The sequence below is a fragment of the Larus michahellis genome, chromosome 6, assembly GCF_964199755.1.
Source record: "Larus michahellis chromosome 6, bLarMic1.1, whole genome shotgun sequence".
Classification (NCBI taxonomy): Eukaryota; Metazoa; Chordata; class Aves; order Charadriiformes; family Laridae; genus Larus; species Larus michahellis.
Window position 1 is genome coordinate 18,388,270 of NC_133901.1, and position 22,995 is coordinate 18,411,264.

General features: G+C 49.9%; 1 protein-coding gene across 2 annotated transcripts in view; it reads left to right on the forward strand.

Moving 5' to 3' along the window:
* LOC141744665 (G-protein coupled receptor 35-like) overlaps positions 1 to 22,995 on the forward strand; it is a 36,012-nt gene that overhangs the window by 9,666 nt on the left and 3,351 nt on the right. For both annotated transcript variants that reach the window (XM_074591112.1, XM_074591113.1), the window contains one exon: positions 21,380 to 21,561. The gene's annotated coding sequence lies outside the window, so the exon portion shown is untranslated. The remainder of the gene's footprint in view (positions 1 to 21,379; positions 21,562 to 22,995) is intronic.

A 22,995-nucleotide genomic window follows, 5' to 3' on the forward strand; every position in this document is an offset into this window, starting at 1 on the left:
AAGGGGGAGGCGGGTGTGTGTGTGTGTGTGTGTGTTGGTGCCGGCCGTGCTCCACCGCGCGGCCGGCAGCAGCTGGCGCCTTTCCCCCAGAGGGCTGAGACCGGGCGCGACCTCATCGCAGGTGTGGGTGGGGAAAGCGGCCCCGGGGAGCCCAGGCTGGCGCAGAGCAGCTGCTGCGCCGCGGGCTGGGGATGAGCGTCCTTCAGTGCTCTCCTCCCACGGCTGCGGCTGGGAGACCTCCACAGGGCAGAGGTGGGGCGGGGGGTGGGGGGGTATCGCGGTCGAGCGAGGTCTCATAGCTCGGGGAGCTGCTGCGAAGCTGGGAATACAAATACATTCAGATCAGAGCAAAAGTCGGCTGCATTTAGGCAGCAAGTTACATGAAATGCAGGACGTACTTAACTCCAGCGGTAAGTGGCATATAGAATCATCGCCTGATAGAATTGTCATAGAATCATCATAGAATCATAGAATTCTACAATTCTATGAAATGCAGAACATACTTAACTATAGCACTAAAAGTGATGTATGTCTCAGATCTGCCAGGTAGAGCCTTTCAGGGTAAAGCTGTGAAGAGCATGGGATGATCCAGATGCTCCTGTGAACTATTGCTGATGGGTCTACTCTTGGGAGCCCATAGGAAGTAAGTTTCTGTGTGCTTTTGTAAAAAAAAAAAGTCTGATTGATTTCAAGCTTTGCATGCCCCTATCTGCGTAGATAAGTCGCAGCGCTCAGGATGGGCTGCTTACAGAGGGCACTGCCTGTGCAGGCAGGCAAAGAGCTTTGCCCGCAAAAATGAAGAAAGGCAGAGTTCACATGTGGCTGGCTTGTTGGATGGTCAAGAACACTAGGTAATCTGCATGGAAACTATAATATAATCATAAATATTAATAGAATTAAAATAAATATTAATATAAGTAAAATTCAGGTCCTATGTGTTTCTGAAAGGGAACTTTGATTAGAGGTGGAAAGAGGTGAAAAGCCAAAAGGTTGTTTCCACTGGCTTGAGACACTTCAGACCACGTACTGAAAAATGTGTCAAATAATCATTTTGATAATACAAAATCGCTTTGAACTGATCATCTCATTTTAAGTGATATGATTTTCTAGGTGAATATTGTGGAGTAGGAATTTTCACTCCCTACTAAAGCGAAACCCAACAAAAGAATGTATTGGATGTGAAACAGTATTCAGAGAAGTAAGTCCGTGAAAAGCATCTGTTGAGATTTCACATTTATTTCTAGGTAATTCCTACCCATTTTTCAGAGGAGAAACAAGTTTCACCAGCAGCTGTGCAATTTCAGTCAAGTTCCCAGATGATCAAATCAACAAATGTGCTGCTGTGCGGCACCTTTGCTGCACATGAGATGCCAAGTCCCTTTGCTGCCTTAAATAGTAAGTGAAGAGGAAAGCAAGGCAATGAGAGATTTAGGCAAGGCAGAGAGACAGCAAAGGAACGTTTTGCACTTTGCAGAGGTGGAAAACTGGGTTGCCTGTGTAGGACCTGTGGCTGAGTGTCCTCGGTGGCTCTCATTTTGGGTGTCCAGTCTGCATCCCTGGCTATTCTAATCCCCTGATCACATACCACTGCGATACAGCCTGCGGGACTCATTTTCCTAAATTCTCTTCTTGTCATTGACTTGGGAACTTAATGGCACAGAAATCTATTTAGGTATGCTCCCTACCAGCCTGCAGCTTGTTGATTTTCAGCTGGATGGAAATATCAAGGTGCTGAAGTTCCTTTGAGGAGCAGGTCTTGGATTTTGAAGGCAGAAGAAAGGTATTGGCAATGACGAAGGCAGAAGAAAGGTATTGGCAATGACAAATGCATTTATCCCCACGACAGCTCTTTGGGGATGCTTCAGGAAGGGTAAATTCTAGTTAAAAAATTACGATAGGAACAGTGAAGAGGGAAATGTTGTTTGTTCACAAAAAAAAAAAAAACCAAACCCAAACCAGCTTCTGCTTCTGGCTTAACAGCAGAGTTTCACCAGTCGAGGTGCGGAGGATGGGCTGCAGATTGGAAGAGCCACTTGCCACACCAGTATCTTTTGCAGCCCTAAATTCAGTAAGATGCGGGGATTTCTCAGCGCCGGGGCCAGCAGCGGCTCTCCGCGGCACTACGCAGGGATGACTTGCCCTTCAGGACCTTCTGCGAGTGGGTGCAAGGGAGGGCAACTGGGGGGAGAGCAGCGCAGCTGGCAGGGGGGCAGCCCTGCCACAGCTGCCCGCGGTCCCTTCCCCGGGGAGAGTGTGGCCGTGTCGGTGGCATGTGAACATGGGACAATTCACCCTTTTTCCAGGTCTCCCCTGCTCTGCAGAGACAGTGGAATGTACAGTTTTTGCAATGCGTATTTATGTCTCAGAAGATTTCAGAGCTAGGCTGGAGCTGGTACCCAGCAAGGAGCAGGGTGCCGTTTGGGCTCTGGGGGAGCAGCAGAAGTGCCTGCTGAGAGCACCAAAAACATTTTCCACCAGTCTTTGCTGAAGAAAAAAAAATAATCCATATTGTCCCGATGGTTTTTCTCTCTGCTTTCGTGGACAATCTTCTGCTAAAGGTATTTTTCATCCTTCCTGATGTGAATAAAGAAATAATGCACTTGTCCTGGGGTCTTTGCACTGCCCCACCTTAATTTAGGATTAATTTATAGACAACGAAAGCTTGCGATGTGATGATTTGTGAGTTTTGCTGCCCTCTGGGTCTGGCCAGATCCCTATGCCCTGGCTGGGACCGCCTCTGGCCCTGCCTGCTACCCCCTTCGCGTATGGCATTTGGTGTACATTTTCGGGGGCAAGTCAGAGGTAAATTTAGGACATATTTTCAAGCAGAAGCATATCTTATTTTGCTTTAATTCTCTTTTCCATTTTATTTTTTTTAAAAAAGCCGATTTCGCTGCCGAGCTGCTGCAGCAGTGGCACATCCCCCACAGTGGGGGCCGGGGCTGGGGCAGGGGCTGCAGCCAGCGGCAGGTTTTTTATTAAGTTTGATTAAGTTTCCCTCCATTTTCACAATGGCCACAAGATGGCACAGGGCCCCTCCGAGGAAGATGCGAATGTGACCACGGGAGAAATGGGTTTTCCAGGTTGCCTGAATCCAGGCTGAGGAAAGGCTGCTGGAAAATGAAATCCAGGCATATGATGCCCATGAGACCTGGGCTTCAAGCCGTTTCTGGGATGTGCCAAGCAGTTTTTCTCTCTTAATAGTGATAAGAGCGGTAATAATCCTCGTCCTGGGCTAATTACAGCCAGTGAAAATATGGTAATGAAAACAACTCCCATTGCCAGTATTTGAAGAGTTACAATTTACATGAAAAAAGACGCTTATGTGAATAGCGATTATTATTTTGTACATGGCTCTCTCTTGTCCCATCTATTCTGATCTCAGTAAATCACGGTGTAATTAATCAGAGAGGATTAAATGCTGCAGGGAAAGGGCTGGGAGATTATGTAGAAGCAAAACTCCGGTTGGTTTTGACTTAAACTTGGGTTGTGTGTCACAAAGAATGTATTGCCTGCTCCGCTTCCTACCTGCCAGCCCTTTCTTGCTGCTGTCAGAAACCAATGTTATTTCCCCAAAGGTTTAGCAGTCCAACAGCTTTCTGGGTGTCTCCCTGGCATTGCACGGCTGGATCCCTGTGGATTTGGAGGCAGCTCCCCAGTTCTTTGGGACATGTGTTGAGAAGGTTGGGGTGCTCTCCTGCCTTATCCATCCTTGCTTGCAAAACACACTGGTAGGGGTCAACCAAGCAGACGCAGGTTGTGGCCAGCCCTCTGCTGGGAGGTCACCACCCGGCTGTGCTGGGGTCAGTAATCCTAACGCCTGCCAGTATCTCCCTTGCCAGAGCTGCGCATGGTCATCTGCCAGTAACACACATGATAAAGTCCTCTCACCATTAATTTACCTTGTCCTGGATGCCTTGACTCTGTAATTCTAATTACTGCACACTAATTCTTGCCCTCCACCCTTTGGGTTGGCCATAGATGGCAAAGATGTGGTTTTGCTGGCAGATCAGCCCAAGTTCCTCCAAAAGTCACTCCTCTAACTGCTCGTAGTTGAACATTTGATATTATCTGTCTTTTTGCTGTTGCAGTCCGTGATGACATCTCATCTTTATTCCACGAAATAAACTCTGTTAGTTAATGAGTTTCCTAATGTTTGTGTTAGTAATTCCCGTGTAAACCAGTGCTACTCTTTGCTATAAATGGGCAGGCTCAGAACAGACTTTCCTATTTGATTCTTCTTATTCTTGTATTTTGGGCTTGGTATTTTTGTTTCTTAAAGATTTATTTTTTTTTTAGTTCCTTATAAATCATCATCTGCTTGCAGGGCTGTTAGCCCCAAGGTATCTTAATGGGACTTGGTGAGTTTGAATGTGCAATGAGTTGATGTCATTTCATTATTTTGATATAGATCGTTATAAATATTAGTTGATGCTTTTAGGGAGCACTCATTAATGACGGTCCTACTAGATTTTTGGTAGGATTTTAGTGAGGTGCTGGGTGCCTACGATGACCTATTTTTCTAAGCACCCAAATGCTTCCCTTGGGATCCCTTTGGGTTGTCCCATCAAATGTGCGTTTTGCTGGTCCTCTACAGGCAACTTTGGGGGCAAACTTGTTGCTGTTGTGAGTGCAGCAGCTTTGGTCTGTGCGCCCTTTTCTCGCCAGTAATGAACAGTTATGGAATTAAACTGTTTTTAACTAAAACTCAAACAACAGTAGCCATGGATAGTAATGAAGCCTTTAGGAACCGTACTAATTAGCAGCCAGTTGTCCCCAGGTTATCAGGAATGTTTTGCAGTGTGTGGACAAATACCAGCGGAGATTTAATTAGATGCTGAGGACAAGCTTTGCCTGCGGTAGTGCTGTCCTGGGACACAGCAACAGCGATGCTGCTCCCAAGGGTGCCCGTGGGCAGGCAAAGTACGGCAAGGTGAAAGTGGGGGAAGGCAGCGGCCAGCATCTGTGCCAGCCCTGGAGGTCCCCAGCTGGCACGGCTTGCACGGAGCCATCCTGCTGCCCAGGAGCATGTGTGTGCATATGCACACGCACACACAGGCTATATCCTACTGACAGAAATACTCCCCCATTAAAATGAGACCTCCACTGGGCAGCCTGTTGCTGGTTTGGTGGTTGTTCTCTAAAATAGCCCCTGATGCTACATGAAACCTATGCGGCTTCTGGTAATGTCCCTGGTCTGAGCATAGTCATGAAGAAGAGAAAGTAACACATTATCATCGCAACATTTTGAGGTCTGCTTTGTTGTGCTGGGGTTAGAGGAACCCAGTGTGCCTCAGCCCCGAGCTGCAGGCTCAGCTCTTGCCACAAGGTGTGAGCAGCCTGTATCACGCTGCTTCCCAGGCTGTAGCCTTTCAGATGTCCCCACAAAATGTTGCTCTTGGTAGTTTTTATTAGTGCAGAGCTGCAGTCTGTACTCCTCTCCAGGCTTCCAGCTTCACAAAAAGATGGGGCGTCATGGAAAGAACGAGCATAGCACTGGTGTCCTTATGGAACCAGCAGAGCCGAGAGATAGCGTCCTGCTCCATGCAGCGGAAAGGGTCCCGGAGAAAAGTGTGACTCAGGGAGACTGAAAATTTAAACTGATGGGTATCAAACTGGAAAGGCAGCTTTCATTTAGCATTGAGGGCAATTACACACCAAAAAGACAAAATTCTTCCTTGCTTGAGATCCTAAAGCCGGTAGCGGTGAAAGCGGAGCCGGTACAAAACCAAGGTGTTCCCTACGCAGAAACCTCAACGGAAACCAGGGAAGGGCATTGGCTGCTGGGAGTCACTGGCCTCTTTCCTTGCCCTGTGGCCCAGGCAGGGGGGTACACATCACGTGAAGCTCCCCCAGCACAGCTCAAAGGCTACAGCACCGCCATGATATGAAAGGGATCCATGCTGCAGAAAATGTATCCTATGAAATTGGTCAATGACACGTTGTCATTGTTCACAATGTCATTGTCTCAAATGTTGAAAGTATTAAATCTTACTTTCTCCTGTTTTTTTCTTGTTTGTTTGTTGGTTGTTTTTTTTTTTTTTTCTTTTTATGTTCCTGGTTTTTCTGTACAGGAGTAGAAAAATCACAGTCCCCAAAGTATTTCTCGTCCACCAGCAGCCTGCATAGCAAGAGGTCTGTCCTCTCCGCCAGAGCCCCAGCCGGATTTCACACAGCAAAGCATTTGCTCGCAGTTGAGCCACAAGCCATGTCTTTGCAGTGACAGCTGTGTGTGTTCCAGGATGCAGAAAGTGTGGATACCCCCTCCTCGGGGAGCTGGGAGACCCCGGTGTGGCGGGGTTCACAGGTGGCCCCCGCAGCAGCGGCGTGGCCAGGGCAGCGCAGGACAATTACTGGCAGTGAAGGCAGTTTATTGCATTATTTTCCCTATGACGGGTCACGCAAGAGACTGTGAAATAAGAGGGTAGATAATAGCCTGTGAAAACAAAGAAAAAGCTTAATGGCTTTTTCTTCTCCTCTTTTTTCAAGGCCTATTAAGGCTTCTGGAGTGAGCTAAAAGCCAAAGAGGTCCCTGCACTCTCAGTGTTACAGACATTTCCAGAAATTATTTTTTTCCAGAACTAGGAAAGGGCAAATACTCAGGGAGTCCTTCCCTTTCAGCCATCAGATGCTTCTGCCCTGCTCCCACGGCCGTGGGCATCCCTGGCCCCATGGGCGCAGCACGGAGCTGGTCACAGCAGGACAGTGCTTGGAGCTCGGGGGGGCACTGGCTGTGGATGCGGCTCCCTCAAAAACCCCCAGCTGAGAGTTAGGCAAGCCCATTGGATAGGTTACTGGATTACTTGCTCACCTCTTTGCACTCATGGCTGCAAAACATGGTGAGCCTGGTGTCAGCTGCCTCTTTCCACTTTGAAGGGTGCACACGTGCCATGGCCACAGCACCATGAAGGATTAGGTTTAAGTGAAGGTTTAGGGTCAGTGCCGAACAACCAGGGTGTGCTGGGAGACTCCAGCTATACGCAGCTGGATCCCAAAAGCAATTCTGGACCTGCTGGTTAACTTTTTTTTGGTCCAATTGCAAGTATTTAAAACATCATTTGTCACATTCTCAGTCTAAACGTCTTACAGTACAGAAAGGTGAATGTGGTCCTGCAGTAAGTCTTCGATTTTTCAGGACAACTATTTACAGCATGTAGGAATTTCATTAAAAGCAGGAATCTTCTCATTTAAATGTACTTATGACTTTTCTTCTGGAGAGTTTCAAAACTTTGCAGCAGTCATTAAGTTGTAAGAAGCAGCGGCACAAAGTGAACACGCCCTGGGGTGAGCAATTGAGCAGCGCTCTGTTACAGCCGCTCCTCAATGTTAGCTGCAAGGTGACACTGATGCCATGGACAGTGTGAGCTCCGTCAGCAGCTGTTGAACCGGAGGGGATGCTGTCGGTGTGGGGAATCCACAGGCAGGTTTCCAAAGCTCTTGCTGGGTGTGCACTGAGTTAAAATTTCAAGACTTTTTAATTCTCATCCCCAGTGGCCTTATCTTGTCCTCGTACGCCACTTCGCCATGCTTCACTGCAGGATCCAAGGACCTTGTCCCCGCACGGCCGGGTTCCCTGTCACTCTGCGTGCTTTGCAGCTGGGCTTGCCTGGGCAGCATCCGCGGGGCTGGGCTTCCCGCAGGCTTGGGGATCACCGGGATGTGACAGCGGCATCAGTACAGAGGGGTCTCTGGAAACGCGCCGTCTGCCTGCATGCACTGCTCTGTTGTGATATTTTGTTGAAATTAGGGGGCTAGAAACAGAGCCATCCCTGGGAGCGGCACCTGGGGCTGCCGGGAAAGGGAGTCAGTGAAAAAGGCTGTGTGTGTTATGGTCTATAAGCCTCTGTCGGGTAAGATATGTTTGAAGTCTTATAACTGTAAAATGTCGAGCAGATGCTACCCTTTACAGTGCTAGAGACCTGCAATATTGCTGCATGCCTGGCAGGCTAGGAAACATAGATAAATTGTGGTTCACACACCCAAAAGCCATACATTCCGCTGTGGTTCAGGTGTCACTTTTCTTCCAGACAAACGAGAGAACAGCCTCCTGCGGAGCTGAGGTGTCCTGCTGGCAGCTGCACCAGGGGAGCTGTGCTGACAAGACGTGACACTCGTTGCTCTGATAAATGACCAGTTCCAATGGGCCGAAATGCAAATGTGAATTTCCCAAAGCCCGGTGTTGTTCACACCTGATATTCGTGGTATCGATGGGAACATCTGCCAGACAGACCTTAGTATCTCAAATGAGCCAATTGCCCTCTTTGGCTGCATTAAAATTAATTTGAGCCTCTGTCCCCCAGACAAATTTAACTTTGGTGTCAGCGAAGCCCTTTAGCTCAAGGTACCAAAGATGAGCTTCAGCAAGGGCACAAACCCGCCAGACACATCGAGGAGCGTGGGGGTGAGAAGCCCTTCCCATAAGAAAGAATGATAATAGTGGCTTTTGGGTTTGTTCTTATTTCCAAAGGGCTGAAGACGGTCTCAGCAGCTGTAGGTGTAAACCTGCATTCTCTGGGGTTATGATGTGGCAAAACTGCGGTTTCTGGTTCTCTTCCCTGCACTACACTAGCTCTTGCTGCAGAGCTGGGCTTGCTCTCAGGAAAATCAACTCTTCTCGGCCCCAAAACCACCCCACCAGCCCCTGCCCACACAAGCAGATCAAGACGGCAAAGCTTATTAATTTGTGCACGTCCCCTAGACAGAAGACATAAACAACAAGGTTCACACACCGCGGGTACCGCAGCGAGCTCCTGTTGGGTTGGGAAGGCTGCAGGGGTACTCCTTCAAGAAGACAAGACCCAGGGCTGTAAACTCTGGCATTTCAAACTCTATAAGTACAGAGTGCCGGCTGTGAGAGACCTATCCTGAAATCTCAAAAAATGCAGCAAAAGCTCTGTGCTGGATGCCGAGGCCTCAGCGGGGCCGTTGGCTGTGGCAGGTAGGGCTCATCGTGTGGCATTGCCCTGGGCACGTGTACAACGCCGGGCTGGTAGGGCTGTTTGGGCCGTGTTTGGACTAATGCTGGTGATGCCGTGCTTTCAGAACTGGGTATTTTAAACCCCAAGATTTTTTGGGCAGCAATGGGTTTTACTATGTATGTGTAGAACCTAAAAATAGCCCCAACCGGATTTAGGACTTCAGGTCGGTAGGGATGACTGCCTCCCTCCTAGGTGTGGGCTGAGCCCTTCCCTGGAGAGGGGCTGGAGGCCATGGGAGCTGGACGTGCCCAAATGTCAAGAGGAACCATGGCTGTCACGAGAACCTGCCCACACGCAGTGGGGCTGATGCAAACTGTGGAGAGGGTGCAAACTCTCGCACCTAAAAACTCTGTCTGAGCTGCAAGTGGTGACACAAAGTTAAAAAATGACCTTCAGACACCTAGTTCAGACACTGTTTTCCCCTGGATATAACCTTCTCATGACCTGCGTTGTTACAGCATCCAACAGAGCGATTAGAAAAATAGTAGTATTAGTTCCCCACAGAGCTACTGCAAAATAGCCTGCGAGCAAAATGAAGACTGATCGCCGTTTAGAGGAAAAGCAATTCAATGATCCAAACGCAAATCAAGCAGAGATTTCCCGTGACGAAAGGTTTTCGATGAAATAAATGTCACTGAGTGGAAGGGAAAGGAGGAACCATGACTTTTGAAATTAAGCACGTAAGCAAGTTGAGCAAATCATTTCTTCCCTGTTCAAGCAGAGGACACGGTTCTGCTCGGATTTACTGGACGCAGGTATTTCTATATGAGGGCCTACGTCTGTCCAGCTGTTAAAGTGTCACTCTGGATTTACGCTAATGCGAGGAGGAACAAAACACAGCCTGCATTTGGTAGGAGGTGCATGAATTTGGGAAGGTCAAAGGAAAAAGTGTGCTTGGAATGGTCCTGGAGAAGAGGGCTCCTCCGGGAGCCATGGTTTCCACTGGGGAGAGCAGTCCTTTGCTGCTCAAAGGCAGCTCAGGGCCCCCTACCTGTGCATTATCCTTTATCAATAGCAAAAAGAAGCAATTCTCTGGGAAAGTACAGCTTGGCAATGGGAAAAAAAAGATGAACCGATGGGGGCCGTGGGGCAGCAGGTCACAGTGCTGCGGGGTGCGAGGGCGGCTTGGGGCAGGGTCGGTGCTGGCGGTGCCTGTCCCAGCTTTCCCCTCCCGCTGTGCCCAGAGTCCCCCGCCATCCTCACCCTGGTTTAATGGCTGCTGCCGGCTCCTCGGCGTGGGGCAGGGGATTGCTTACACTGAAGGAAAGCCCGTTGCGTGGCTGGTGCCCCTTCAGCGGTGTGCTGAGCCCGTGCAGCAGACCCTGCCATGGTGTCACTGCTGAGGGACATCTCGCTGAGTATACACGCAGGTTTCCATGGCTAAGGTGACAGGTCTGCGCTCGCAGCCACGTAGGATCACCGTCCTTCTTCCTACAGTGACTAAGGGTTACGGGCACATTAATAGTAACCGTGTTTTAGCAGCCCAGAGTTTCAATACAACCGATTTATAACTCTGCAAAGTAGAAAATGACTTTAAAAATTAATGTAAGTCACGGGGAATTACTTCCTGTACTTGGAAGTTTTTAAACCTAGGGGTCTATGAGGCAAAAAATAAATACCACATCTGACTTTGTTGTATGCCTTCTGGTAATACCAGCAGGAGAGACTGATTTTTCTTTGACCTTTTACTTCAGGGAGGAGAGGAGAACTACTAGATGAGAGGTTTCGTCTGTGTGCAAGACACACCGTACTGTGCTCAAGGCCGTGGCGAGTAGAGCGACTGTACATCTTAGTCAAAAATGCCAAAAAGATACTGATTCGCTGAAATGATTTAGGCGTGTTTGAGGGGCTGTTTGAAAGAAGCAATTGTCCGAAGTCGCGTCAGCAACTTGCAGCAGCACATGTGTCCCCAGAGGTTCCTGCTGCAGCGTGACCCAAGGGTTCATGGGTTTACTATCTATATATTACACTAGAGGGTGGATTTTGAGAGTGCATTTTAGAGAGTGCCCGCAGCCGATTTGCTCAGAAACCTCAGGTTTCAGGTGGGGATTTCTCACGAGCTTCTACGTGTGCAGCAGCATTGACATCAGCAGCTGCCAGAGACTCCCAGCAAGTGAATGCAAAATTTTGTCTCCTGAATGGTTAGCACTGACCTGCTAACGCGGGCCCGTCGCTGGGAGAGCTGCTCAGTGCTTTAATCCATCTCCGGGTTTTTGAAGCAACTGGACGAGCGCTGGCAGAGCCGGTCACATCACTATGTTTCAGTGACAGGCCCTGCTGGATAAGGGAGTCAGGAGATGCCGGTGATGTTTCCTGAGGACCGACCTCACACAGGAGGTCCTTCCTTCTCCAAAAACACCAATACTGCAGTAAATGAGTATTTTAAACCATTAGAAATATTTAAACCATTAAATCTAGGGAGAGATAAAGGAGGGGACCCTAATAAGAGCCTGTTGTGAGTACGATGACAACAAAACTTGGGCAGGTGTAGAAGTCACATGACTAACACCAAGTGAAACCCTGCCCTGAAAAGGCAGGAGGCGGCACTGACGTCGTAAGCTCCCTGCGTGTTTATCTGCAGCCTCAGGGTCCGTATCACTAGCATCTGGAAAACGCACTGTGGTCAGACCTTTGCACAAAGGAACTGTGGGGAAATTTGCCACTTTCATGAGTAGGAAGTTGTGGTGAGAGGCTGTAGCACAGAAGAAATGTAACGGAGCAAAGCAGACAAAGCCCCAGCCACCAAATGAACTTTGTAGTTAAACGGGATCCAACACAACTTTACGCGTTTCCTGGGTTTCCCTTCCTCGCACGCTCCCTGATGCCTGCAGCTCACTGTTCTGTGCAGCCCCACGCTCGCTCAGTGCTGGCGAGGGCCAGGGAGGAGAGCGGCCACCACCACTGGATGGTGTCTTTTTGGCCAAATTTCCTGCCCAAGTTTTGTTTCTTTCTTTCTAGACAACACTGAGGTCTTCAAGTGGGAGGCCTATGGAATGCGCGTGTATGCCGGCAAAGCTGTCGCGTTTTCAGGGCTTGGGACTAAAGGCTGTCTGTGGCACGAGGTCAGGGGGTTCCAAGTGTCGTGCTGCCTTGAATTCTCACTGGTGATGGGTAGTTGGATGACACTGAGTAAAAGAGCAATTCAGAGTGAAAAACGCGTTGGTGCAAATCACTCGTTCTCTGTAGGTGTGTTGCTTTCAGCTCCGCTCCCTCACGCTCGTTTTGACTGTGAGATGCTGAAAGCCAAGATGTCCAAGCTCAAAATTAAATTCCAGTGGCAGAATCTGGAGCTGAACTTCTCAAACCACATTTTCCTTGCTTCGTGTCCATGTAAGGGGGAAATGTGCCCATCTTCCAGAGCCCGTGCTCATTGGTCAGGTTCACGTTCTTTGCTCGTCTGTTTTATTCTCTGAGTGTAATATGTCAGCACAGCTCCAGAAAAAGGAAAGGCTGACATTTATAGGTATGCATATATGCTTCCCTGTCCTGAAAATCAAAGCAAACATGAACAACTTACTCTTTTAATCTAAGAGGCAGTCCTGCAAAGGTTAAAAATCAATCCAATCACTGACCTTTTACATTTTCTATAAATGCACAGACAGATCTATAGCTCACACCACCCAGCAGGCTCAGGTAGCGTCATTTGCTTTAAATCCCTTTATTCCAGTTGCACAGTTTAATTATCTTGAATGCTGGGTAGCATACACAGGAAGGAAAAACCCAGCATTAGCTGGTGTGCCCTCTGTCCCAGTGCTTTGGAGCTGTGAAATGTCATTGACGGATCTGGTAAATCACTGATCAGAAACAAGTGTTTAGCCACTTAATCCTTGATGAGACATTGATCTTTGTTGGAGCTGGGACAGGTGCTGGTGCATTGTAGCGTTATCCACGTGCTCACGCAGGAGGGATAAACAACATGCCTAAGTCCTTCAGCGCAGTCCTGCCGTGTCCTTGGTTATCTGGGTGCGGGCTACACCTCACGTAGGGTTTGGAATCCGATGGTGTGCTCAAGGCCAGGCAGAGCTTCAAATGCTGGGTTTTGTAATGACGCTGTTAGCAGGTCTGGTGCAGTCACCTGTGGCATCTGGAGGACCAGGGGGGGATCACCATCTGGCGACTCCTCCATGCCAGTCTTCCTTGGTGGCGGGCACTTCGATGTTCCTGACTGCTGACCCCCCACCGAATGCTTTTTGGTGGGTTTCCACCTCCCATTCGGTGCAGCCCATTGAGGACCCCAGCCCAAGCACTATAAGCAGCGGTCACCAAGTGCAGGCAGCATCCTGAGTGACGCTGTGACATGTCCGCTTTATCACCTATCGCCACTGTATCGCTAACAAGGCTGCCACGCTGTATTGCACTTTTTCATGCGGTTCTACGGGCTTTTTTGTTTATCTGCTACCTTCCTGTGCATGACTCACCTCTCCAGCAGAAACACGCATGGTTATGTGGTACACAGTAATCACAGAATCACAGACTGGTTTGGGTTGGAAGGGACCTTAAAGACCATCTAGTTCCACCCCGCTGCCCTGGGCAGGGACACCTCCCATTAGACCAGGCTGCCCCATCCAGCCTGGCCTTGCTGGATGATGAAGAATGAAGAATGAAGTAATGAAGAAGACATTAAATTATAACTCTTTGGCACTAATTATCTCTTCTTAACCTCAGAGACTTAAGTCAGTTAGCTCATTGACCTTCGGAAAACATTGACTCTAATTATTATTATTATTATTAAGTTATGATTATTATTGTTAAACTGTATTCCTAAGTTTGTTTTCCATTTCAGGAAATGACAACAGATCAGATGAAACATTTGCTCCTAAATGTTTTTGAGATCTGTGATAAACCATCAGCTTTTTGGCACAGATGCATTATCACCTTTCACGAATTACATGAGATGGATTTGAACCTAATTTGTCACCTCTCCTTTGCTGATTCATTGCTAGTTCTTAAATGATGCGATAATTTTCTTTCTGAAAAATGCATATGTATGGAACATTCTTCCCCCAGTACCTCTGTGAACCCTCTGACTGCTTTCCTGTCTCTGGCCTCCAGCAGCAAAAGTTTCACAGTTTAATGATGCATTGGGTCTTTGTGGCAGGGTATGGCCATTTTTCCATAAAGGCAAGGTCACCTGTGGAAACGGGACCCTGAGTGGTGACTTTGAAAAGGAGAAAATGGCCATTAGCTTTTGACTTCTTCGCTATGCTGTTTCTATGCGCTCTGTTTCGCGTGCCTGCGGGCGCAGGGTGCACCGTTGGCTCCAGGTCTTGAGCAGCGCTGTGCTGGAGCCACCCCCCACCTCAGCACCCGAAAAGGCTGATAGTGTGCTGATTAGCCACCCCTGCCCCTGTGACGAGGCAGCAGCGGGTGCAGAGAGTGGGGGAAGGGCTGGGGAGGGGGCTTTCTTCTGTGTGCTGTAGGAAATGCCACCGCATGGGGCAACGGAGCCATTTCTGTAGGCAGCAGCTAAACTGTAGGTTCTCATCTGCATTTATAAAAAACAAGATGTAATGTAATTTACAAGACAAGTAGAAAAATAAGCATGGGGGAAGAAAGGTAATGAATCCAGAGGGCAGTGAGTTTTAAGGACACTCTTCTGCCAGGAAATCCGTGTATTTAACCTAGTCTATGCCAGTAACACTTAGAAAACGAGGAACAAAAAAGTCCCATGGGCAAAGGCCAAAAATATAAGCTCTAACACTTGCATGTGCTACATTGTGGGAGTGAGTCCTCCTCCTAGTCCAGATGTGCCTCCGTTCAAATGTAGAAACGGGGAGGCAAATTACAGACCAGCTGGCGAAAGCAGAGGGTAAACTGATTTGTTCTCCTGGGAAAAGAACAAGGTCAGGCACGCATGTGTTACAATTATCAGACCTACCTCCACTCTCCTCTGTTGCTTCCTATTAGCAAAAACCAATTATGTTTTTCATGCATGTGTGTCTTGCAGTTGAAAGAAAGATAAAGAAATCTGCTGGAGCTCTTGAAATATCAAGTGTCTCCACCCAAGCGCAGGGCACTCAGAAACAAAATGGTTCTTATAATATTTTAAGAACAAAAGGGTTTCTTTCAGCTCAAGAAATCAATGATATGAGTCTGTAGCATCAACATCAACGAGGCTGAATAGGCTGGTATACAGCCTGAAGAGCACTAATGATCCATTCCAGTATGCGTGCAGGTCATACATAAGATTCATTCAAAACAGAGGCACCCGTATGATGTATTTCTACAGCGTTGTACAAGTGGGGTATTGTTGCAGCCGGCCCTTGAATAAAGCATGGCTGGCTTTACAAATAGTGCTATCCTTACATCATCTTTTTTTTTCCTCCTCCTTGGACATGTGAATGTAAATTGTAAATTAAGCTTTGAATTTGGAATTCAAATAAAGGTGAAGACCTTCCACACCCAAAGGATTGCACAGCAACGAGACCTTTTCAAATTGCTAACGTAGGAAAGAGATGTTGATCCTTGAGGGGTGGGAAGTTAAAAAAAAACAACCCAAGTTTAACAGTGTTTTTCTTTTGCTGCCATGGAAAAGGTGGTATCCTCAAAGGTCACCCAGATTGTCTCATGAAGGTTTGCAGCAACCCATGTAGGCGGTCCCCCTGTTTCGCACAACAACCAAAACCACATCGTCTAGTCCTGCTTAGTGTACTATATTTTAGCAAAACACAGATGTAATCTGTGTTAGTTTAGCATCCTCCAGCACTGAGATTTGGTAAGAGATAGGTGAAAAATGTCAGGAAAACATACAGGTCCTCAGGAAGTCCCAGCATGAACAGCCTTCTCCTATCTTCCTTGGAGGAACAAATCCCTGTGTCCAGGCTAAACACCCTGCTTGCAGGCAGGTGCCACCGGCCTTACTTGCACAGACCTACCTTCTCCCAGTATTTTTTGGCTGCCACCATCCAAGAGGTTCTCTCCTGCCATGTTCTTGTGTGCCCTGGTCACTTCCAGCCTTTGCGCAGGATGGAGCACATCAGTCCTGACCATGTGGCCAGCCTGTCCCCACATCCATGGTCTCCTCCCCCACATGCCCTACCCTCCTGGCCTACATCCCTCTTCGGGGCTCTTTCCTAGGCCACCATCTCCAAATTAGCTGCTTCTCACCTGCACCTCCAATCCTCTGCCATGAAATACTCCTCCATCCCTTCTCCCTCCTCCCTGGGCTGAGTTCAATCTCCTTCTGGCGCTGGCACTGTCAGCCACCACCTTCTTAGTCCCCACTGCCAACTGCGGCCTCCTGCGTGCTCATGCTGGCACACGAGGCTGTGCTAACACCACTGCAGCCACCATCTCTGGAGGAGCTCATTTGCTTCTCCGCTTGCCAAAGGCTGTACCATGCAACCCAAAGGATTCTTCCACCCAGCACAGGGCTGGCAGGGTCTGTCCCCTGGATGACACCCTACTCTCCCCAGTCCCTGAGGAAGGCAGAGACCCTGGACAGGAGGCAGCGCATGGGAGTCCAGCCAGGGATGTATCCCACCACACCTACCTCAGCTGGTCCTTGGGTCTCAGTGCTAGGACAGGTGACCCACGACATCCTCCTGTCTTCATCTGAGAGAGTCACCAAACCATGTGGGGGCCCCTCAGGTCTTTCTGCCTCACCTAGTGCAGCTGAGCGGTCTGTCCTGCTGGCAGGACACCTGTCCTCCCAGGACCTGCTTGTGGATGACAGAGCTTGGATGGACAATGCTGACAGCTTGCTCAAGGACTTAGGCTATGGACAGGGTTTCTTCCACAGGCTGCCCCAAACTGTGTTCGAGTCCTCTCAGGGAGACCTCTGTGCCCTACAGGCAGCAGGCAGCTACCCACCACATGGGCCACACCACCCTACAGGAGCTTCCTGGCTCCCACCATGCAGTGAGATAACCACAGCTGTGTGTAGGTGGGTGACAGGCGGGTGACCTGTGAGTCACCGCTCACCCCCATCCTGCCTCACACGACAGGGCTCATCACCGAGCTCACGCATCCCAGTGAGCCTGGGCACCATTGGCATGGAGACAGCCAAGGCTGAGGGCTTTGCTTTCCCTGCAAACACAGGGAACAGGAGAAAATGAAGCTCTTGTGCCGACCTTGCCATGGAGGGGACCTCTTTGGGAGTGATGGACAGTGAGCATGGCTGCCTTGGTAAATACAGCGGTGTAAGCGTGCACGGGGACACCCTGCTCTCTGCAGCCTGCTTTTGCTTGTCTAGCACTAACTGAAAGAGCAGGACATGTTTGCACAAGTGTGTGTGCGGCAACCGGGATGTTTCCTATGACCCGTTAGACACTTTTCAACACACGAATTTGCTGCACTGGTAGTCCAGAGTACTGCCCTGGGAAGGTTTATGTGGGGCACACTCAACAGTCGTGAGACAGAAGTGTCCTTATGCAAAGGCATTTGTGTCTGTTTAAGTGACAGGTAGGACTGGAAAGTGAGCTGAGCCGTGGTGAGGAGGAGGAGGAAGGATGAGATAAGACACACTGAGGCGATAGCACTGTACATGTACGCCACGGGCAAACCTGATCTGAAACACCCTCACAACCCCTGGTGTGTTTCACACAGGAGCTCTGCCTCCACGTGGCAAAAGCCCCTGCCATGACTCTGGTGATGCCAGCTGTGTGTCCCCCTGCCCGGCACCCTGCCCGTGGGGGCCACCCTGGCAGGTCACGCAGGCAGCGCGTGGTGCCGAGCTGCCACCTTGCCCAGCCCCACGGCAGCACCAGATGCTGCCACCTATTCCCACCCTGGTGCCCCACTGTTGCACAACTCCCCCTGCAACCAGGTGTGCAACAGCCGCTGCGCAGGGGTTCGGCAGGCTCCAGCTCCCTGGCTCTGCCTGGCTGACAGCTCACCTGCACAGCCACGGCGGGGATCGGCCTCTCCCCACGCTGGGTGTCTGGCTCTGTCGCAGTGGGGCCGTGGGCGCAATACCCCCGGCAGTGGGCTCTCAGGAAGGCGCAGTCTGGCGCCCGGGGCTGACAGATGCCTTTCTGCAGAGCTGACACTCGTGTGACTCATCTTGATGCTGTCTCTGTGGCCACAAACACACTTACCAACAAGTACCCCCTGGAAGGGAAAGCACTGTGCTTTTATGGTTTCCACTGCATCGTTTCCATCATGCTACACTCTCAGACACTGAAGCATGCTGCTGCCCCAAAGCATCACCCCTCACAAAGCCCCAGGGAGGTATTTGCTCCCTTCCCCACTGGCCTGTGGCTTTTGTTCACTCAGCAGTTCAGAGTTCAAAGCCTTGGCTGTGATTTGGAAGATGGGTGTTCCTGCCTTTCTGCTTCCCCTCCATCAGTGCATCCACTCTGCAGCTTTGAGGGGCTGCAGCAAGCACACTCAGTGCAGCGTTTCTATTTGAAACTGCTCCTGTCCCAGGCGCTATACACAGATTTTTGGACAGCAGCAGATAAAGCTGGAGCTGGCATCTTCCACAGGAAAGCTTAGCCTGCTCCTTTTATTTTTCTATTTTTTTTACTTACTGCCCAAAGTAATTTCCTACTGCTGCTCGTCTCTCTTTTTCCAGCCAGGTCTGCATGTGAGCTGGCACTCATGGTGTACTCTTCCCTTTAACACTGCTGACTTACTCAAATGTAACCCCTGTCTTCAGGAAAGGCAGGAAGGAGCATCCGGAGAACAACAGAACAGTGAGTCTCACCTTGATCCGTGGGAAGGAGGTGGATGAAATCTTCTTGGAAACCATTTAAAATCATGCTAAGGACAAGAAGGTGATCGGATTTACAAAGTCATGCCTGGCCAGCTTGGTAGCTGCTTCTAAAGAGATGACTTTGCTTGATCAATGAAGTGAAAGCAGTGGATGTTGTTTATCTCAACTGTAGCGTTGAAAGCCTTACTGCCTCCCATAATACCCTCATAGACAGACTGAGGAAGTATGGGCTAGATAAATGGCCAGTGAGATGGACTGAAAACTAGCTGAACTGCCAAGGTCCAAGGGCTGTGATTAGCAGCATGATGTCCAGCTGGAGGCCATTCCTTAGTGGAGTCCCTTGGGGGTGGAGACTGGGGCAAAAAAATGAAGATGCCAGACAATAATGTCCTGGTGTTAGGACGGAGTGTACCCTTGGCAAGTTTGCAGATCATACAAAACCGAGGGCAGTGGCTGATACACCAGGGGGTTATGCTACCATTCAGAGGCACCTTGACAGGCTGGAGAAATGGGCTGACAGGAATATCATTGGGTTCAACAAGGGGAAGTGACAAGTCCTGCACCTGGGGAGGAACAAGCCCAGGCACCAGTAGAGGCTGGGGCTGACTGGCTGGAAAGCAGCTTTGCAGAGAAGAACTTGGGATCCTGGTGGAAACCAAGCTGACCATGAGCCGGGAATGTGCCGTTGCAGCAACGACAGGCAGCAGCATCCTGGGCTGCATTAGGATGAGCATTGCCAGCAGGTCAAGGGAGGTGATCCTTCCCCTCTACCTAGCACTGGTGAGACACATCTGGAGTGCTGTGTCCAGTACTGGGCTCCCCAGTACAAGAAAAATATGGACTTACTGGAGCAGGTCCAGAGAAGGGCCACAAAGATGATTGAGGGACTGGAGCATCTCTCATGTGAAGAGAGGCTGAGAGAGCTGGGACTGTTCAGCCTGGAGAAAAGAAGGCTCACAAGGATCTTATCCATGTGTATAAATACCCAATGGGAGGGAGTGAAGAAGATGCAGCTCTTCTCAGCAGTGACAGTAGAGGACAAGAGGCAATGAGCATAAACTGAAATACAGGAAAGTCCATTAAACATAAGAAAAAATGTTTACTCTCAGGGTGATGAAATGCTGGAACAGATCGCCCAGAGAATTTGTGGAGATATCCTTGGAGATATTCAAAACCAGACTGGACATGGCCCTGAGCAATGGTCTCTGGGCAAGGGGTTGGAGGAAACCTCAAGAGGTCCCTTCCAACCTCAACCACCTTGTGAACAAGGCCATCATCCTGGGCTCTCAGTCAAAAACAACTCACAGCATCCTCCTTTCTTTGGGAAGGACATCTGCGGCTAGTACAGGAAAACAGCTCTCACCGCCTTTCCTTTGTGGCTCTCTTCACACATGTCTTTCCTGGCCTTAAACACCTGCAGTGACCCTCCAGTCCCTCTTCCATGCTGCGACCCAGGGAGCCACCGCAGCATTTCATATCAACACACTTCCCTGCCCTCTTCTGTCACAGCACCTCACAAATGCCAGATGGTATCTGAGGGTCTTTTCAGCATGTGGTTCAGAGAGGTTTTACGTGGCTCCTACCTTGTGCAATGATGGTTTGTCCTCCATGACAGATGAACTGGGGGGCTTTGGCTTCCTGGTTTCCTCCTGAGGGCTATCATCGGCACGGACATCTCTGTGGTTATAGGGTGGCTGCAAGGTTTGTAAGCCATGTGGCGGAGCAGAGCGAGTGGGCCTTATCTTCAGGATCTTCTGTTGGGTACTCTCCCTTGCACAGCCTTGCTGGACAGCTGTGCTGCAGCACTTGCTCTGCTGGATGTCTCACGGTGCCTTCTGAGCCAGGGACACCTGGACCATGTTGGCATCCTACCATCCTTTGCTCACCACCCAAGCTCTCACCCCTGAGCTCAAGTCAGCAGGCTTCTCTGCTCTCACAGCTCACATAGCCAGGAGACTACCCATCGTGCTATTTTACGAGCAGCGAACCACCATTAGCGTCACTGCAATGAAGAAGTGTTACAGCTGGTCAGGTACTAAGGCTAAACAGGCAGCAAGACAATTCTCCACTAGCTGTATTGCATGATGATTATCGACACCAATTAAATAGCCCATCACTGAGCCCTTTAGGGCTTACAGCTCTCACCCCCCCTCCAATTCCGTCAATGCATGGTCTGACAAGTGAGGCTCTTTGCCACCCATGTGAGATGTCAAGGCCTTGATTCAGAGAGCCTGAAGATCTCAGGTGCTTTGGCTGTACCTGTGCTTAAACAACAGTGCAGGCTGGAGCCCTGCCGCTGGCCCCATCATGGCCATCTCCTGCCCCATCCCTGACCCAGGCACTAAACCCACCCCAAGGTGCCATTTGGGTGCAGCAATCTCCATTTGAGGAGGGTTGGGGAGACCTTCTCCAGCCTAGAAAGCCCATGCTATGTGCCAAGCTGCTCAGCATGCCCACCTTCCCACCCAGAGCTGCTTAAGCATGACTCAATTCAGCACTCAGCTGGAGGGCCCAGCACCTCCGGCTGCACAGGGTGATCTAATACCAGATATCGCATCTTCCTGGCCTTGCTTGGCTTAGGTTGCAGCCCAGCATTTCAAATCCAGAGTAGCGCAGTACCACTGCTCGCTGCTGAACACACCATTTTAGAAAGTGCTGAAAGACGAGGTGCCAGACCTCACTGGAAAGTATTGCTGCCATCTATTTTTAAGACCAAACTGACATGTAATCTTCCCCTACGCAGGAGGAGGAGGTGCTATAGAAACCCTCAAGTACCAGTGAGCATGCAGCCCGTGCCTGTCATCCAGACCCACTGGGTGGCCCAGCTAGCCCTGCTCCTCCTGGCCAGGACGCGTGGCTGCATAGCCCCCACATGCCCTGCCTCCAGCAGGACCCGCTGCTAATTTTGTGGCATTAAACCTACAGGTAACAACACTTTGATTCTCTCTTGCTCTCTGTGAACTGCTGCTCAGGGTCCTGCTGTGGGTGGGAGTGGGCAGGGGAGGCTTAGACGCCTGATTTCTGCAGGGCAGTGCAGTCCCTGCGATGCAGAGGTCCCCGCCGTAGATTGTGATCTCTGAGCCTTGTGGTTTCTGTTCTTACTCTACGGTATTCTCTGAGTACTTTACCTTTATGGCATATTACTTCCTAACAACAGCTGGGAACTGGTAGCTAAAATCATCCCAACGTGGGAAACGAGTGATTCCGAGAGATTTCTCCTTTGTCTAAGTGAACCCTTGCGTCCCCATCCAGGGTCTTTCAAAGCAGTTCTGTGGTTAGGGTGAGCACGTTACTGTTTTCAAGGGATGCACTGTCAGATAAGCCTGAAACAACAGAAGTTTCAAAAAAGAAAAGAAACGAAATGTGTTGTGCCTTAGATCACTGTGTTTGAGAGCTGTAAACAGCAGCAGCAAAGTCAGAGCGGGCAGTTTCCAGGTTTCTTTATGCTGTTTGGAAACACAGAGGAAAAGCTCCTCACTTAAGTGCTGTGGCAGGGCACTCACCTAGAGCTCTTCTGCCATGGTGACAGTTTATCTGCTCTCTCTTTCTAGCCGTGCGTCCCTCCCAGGCCAGCTTGCCTGGGCAGCAAGGCCCTGTGAGCAAGGCCCTAACACGCCTGTGAAGCACTGCCCTGTCCAAGTCTATCCTCATACCTCTGCAGCGTATTTATTAAATCTTCACCGGCAGCTCATTCAATTTATAGGAAAGCTGGTGAAAATCAGGGCAGTTGCTGTGGGCGTGGCAGGTTTGAAAGCAGTCGATGCAGAACATGCTGTGGTGTACCCCATCCTCCCTACCCCATTCTCCTTCTTCCTCTCCCTCTGCTCAGTTCCAGTTCCCTTCCCTCACCCACCCCTCGGCTCCCGCGGTGTCCTTAGGCATTTCACCCACCACATTTGCCCTTTGCTCCTCTGATACCTGCTCACTTCTGAGTTTCCCCCAAAAGGCAGGAAGAGGATTTTACACACAAGACCCCCCCCTCCGTTGCAGCTGCTTCTCCACAGGCATCCCACTGGGGAATACATAGGGTGTTTGCCCCCATGGTGCTACTGCAATGCCCACTGCTCCTTCAGCCTCTGCCTTGCTTCTCTTCTTCCAAGCTCTCCGCTAAGGGTGTGGAAAAAGCCTGCTGCTTCTTGAGCTGCTGGAGGAAATGAGCCCAGACCTGGCCTTCCTCTCCAGATGGTCACCAGCTTCTATGGTGGAGGACGGCTGCTGGGGACAGCTCTCCCCAGTCTATGGTGAGGGGTAAGCAGGACACACTCCACAATACTGGTGACCCTGTCTGTCGAGCCCCAGCCTGTTCCTGGTCCTCCAGCAGGCAGCAAGATGCTGTTTTACAGCCGTCTCCATCCTTTT